The 3,158-nt window shown below is 37.0% G+C and overlaps 1 protein-coding gene across 2 annotated transcripts in view; it reads right to left on the reverse strand.

The window, feature by feature from the left end:
- Nucleotides 1-1,685: 1,685 nt before the first annotated feature.
- The window catches only part of LOC122089805 (N-terminal acetyltransferase A complex catalytic subunit NAA10), a 6,262-nt gene continuing 4,789 nt past the window's right edge, over nt 1,686-3,158 (reverse strand). The window contains exon 2 of one of the 2 annotated variants that reach the window (XM_042659489.1): nt 1,686-2,239. The gene's annotated coding sequence lies outside the window, so the exon portion shown is untranslated. Of the gene's footprint in view, nt 2,243-3,158 lie in introns of both variants that reach the window. The other variant, XM_042659488.1, reaches the window with a different exon arrangement.

Below are 3,158 nucleotides of genomic sequence, written 5' to 3' on the forward strand. Positions count from 1 at the left end.
AAAAAGCTCCCCCATCAAACAGCATCTTTGAACCAACTTTCAAATCTCAATTTAGAGCTTTAATTGCTTATTAAACTGTAAAATGCAAAACTGTACAACCTATAAACATTTAGTTAAGATCAGTTTGTAGATACAATTCAGATTGGACTACTCCCTCCTGCAAAAATACCCATAATCTAAAAACTGTGGATGCAATAGTGCACTTATTGGTGCCACACGGAAAAGTGATCTAGCCATTTTGATCTCCAACCATTTTTTGACGACTTGTTTGGCCTTTTGGCAAACTCTATTTAGGCCGAAACTTGTTATGTGAGAAGAAGACCATCTGGGCTACCAGTTCACAAAACTTCAACTCATCCAACCAAATACATGACAAATATAGGCATGCATCAAGAACTTAGTTTCTAATCCTTTTTTGGAAAAGGAAAAACTCATTCATAGTAACCCACAGCTTGTAGCTTCTTCATAATTCTTGCAAGCTACAACCCGCTCCTAATTTGGAGTTAAAAGCAATCTTTTTGAAGAAACAAATAGGCTAAATTATAGTTGTCAATGGGATGGGCTAAATGACAGAATGAACCAAACCTTCAGTTTGAGATCAGTGCTCTTATCGCCAAATCAAGCTTACAGCCTAGCTCAGGTTCAAAATGGAAGACACGACAGGTTTGTTTCAACTCTTAAGTGCTTATCTTTGAGCACAGAAAGGTCTTGGCTCGGAACAGGGTTCCACAAAAACTAAAACAAAACCAAATCATTGCCCCCCATTTACACGAATTCTCCAGTGGGAAAAGAAATTCACATTACCAGCTGTGAGAAAGAGAGAGAATTGGGGGTGCCCATTGGTCAGTCTGAATCACTTTCATCGGTTTCAACGTGAGAATGAGTGAAACCAAATATGATCAATTAAGGTGCACAGGGTTCAATTTGATTTCTCTTTTCAGTTTACCATCGGTTTGGTTCCAATTTACCTCATAAATATATTCACAAGCATGGGAAAAAGTGTTTTTATGAATTTCAAGCTGGTAATCAACTTCTTATCGAGTTATATCTTTTTCAATGTGGATTTTTAAGTTCAATTTGGCGTCTTATCAGTTTTGGGTGCAGTAAAATTTAGCATCAGTCTCACAAAATCCCAGTCCAAAACATGATCCAATAAATTCATATCAATTTTGGTTCGATTCACTTTCGCTGGTTCAAGCTATGTTTTGACACCCGTACTTCCAATGCACGTGTTAAGGACCACTCTTTCATCCCCCACCCCCGGCCACTACCCCCTATTTTGGTAGGAGGTAGGTGGCTGGCGTTTGCGAAGAGATAAATATGGTGGTCAACCGATGGTATCAGAAAGCAAAAGCTTAAAAGGTGGGTTTTCATCATAAATCTTGAGATCGGTAGAGCAAACCAAGGAATGCAACATTAAATTTTCACTTTTTTGAGTGTGAATTGCGATGGTACTACTCATCAGGACCAACATTTAGTAATCAAAGCAGAGTGAAGCTTAAGATGTCGTAAAATCTAGCAAGGTCTAAATTCACAGAGGTTGAGGATAGTTACAAAAGTGCCATTACCTTTCAACATCTATAAAAAAAATTGAAGATCAATGGATAGATACTTGGGATTAATCAAAAGTCTCTATCCCTGTCCTGTATTGGCACATACGTGGGATTAATCAAGATCAATGCATAGATAAAAGAAGGCATAGTTGAAAATACTATAAAAAGTGATGTGGTCCAATGTGACCGAGTATTTTGCAGAGGAACAACATTGACTGTGAAGCAAAATGAATAAATTAAAGAAAAACAAAAAAAGGGCCAAAGATTAAGAGAATGAAAAGCTGATAAGCTGATAAGCAGTTGGGATGATCCAATTACAATGGTGCCCACACGGAATGAACAAGAAACATTGAGTAGCTCAAAGTGGTAGAAGAACCTTAAAGTAAGAACTCCTGTGAAGAATTCAGAGTAGAGTTGTGAGATATACCATCTCAACAAACAATATATACGCATCTCTGGTCTGGAACTCTGGATCAAAGTAAACTACTACTCAATTCAACTAGCCTTTTCCAATTAAATAGCATCGACCAGAAAGATCCTGTTTCTCAAAACCATGCTTCTTGTTGACCAAAAACCGTTCCCATATTTTCTCACCATTCCTCCCAAGTCATTTTCGATCTCCCCCCAGTCTTTTAGGTCCACTAATATGCATCACATCGATAGTCCTTACAGATGCAGCCACTGTGCTGCTGCATTGGGAAATATGTTCATCAGCAGAAAGAAAAACAACTTAAAAGTCTCAACCCTCAACCTAACATGGACTTAGACACATATAGTCTCCAGAGAAACACAAATAAACAACCCATGGGAGTGAGCCAAATTCAGAAAATCAATCGAGATCCTAAATTGACATGTCGCTAACGAGATGAAAACCAAATTTCAATGTCAAAATTCTAGTCATAAGTGTAGAGAGGCCACAAGGGAGGTCTTCAAGCTAAGAAAGAGTTGTAACAGGTCCCCTCTAATTGTGGAAGCATAATGTGCTACCACCAAATATCAATAGTAGTCAATTAGTAAATTGATATAGCACTTTCATTCCCATATATATATATATATATATATATATATGTATACACATACTTACATATATGCTTACCTCCAATTTCTTGATATTTGTCTTGTTTAATTAGATTTTACAACCCCAACAAGCTTCAAGAACATTAAAATCAGCTCTAAAAGTACAAGTTTAAAGATATTCAACTGATCAAGGTATTTTTAGAAAATTCCAACACAAAGCCTATTTTGATCTTCTTCAGCTTCTAATTTGAGTTTTCTTACTTCAACTGGAAGTAGAAAGGATTCTAGAAAGAACCCCAAGATGGTAGCTCAGTCGGAAAAAGCCAACACCTCACAATTAAGAGGTCATGAGTTCAACACTATCCAAAAAAAAAAAAAAAAGTTTAAAAAAAGTAGGTTGTAAATTGTCATCAGAGTCTATCTCCAATTTTTGTCAAGTGAGAGTTAGAAATGGGCTTGACCAACTGTTAACTATTAAAAGTTGTCCACTTGGCTTGAACGAGTAGTACCCTTATTGACCCACATTCTGCCTGATATAGCCGCTGTAAGCATTGGATAGATGTGTCGACCCTCTGGAATTCCAAAATC

The sequence above is a fragment of the Macadamia integrifolia genome, chromosome 9 (assembly GCF_013358625.1).
Source record: "Macadamia integrifolia cultivar HAES 741 chromosome 9, SCU_Mint_v3, whole genome shotgun sequence".
Taxonomy (NCBI): domain Eukaryota; kingdom Viridiplantae; phylum Streptophyta; class Magnoliopsida; order Proteales; family Proteaceae; genus Macadamia; species Macadamia integrifolia.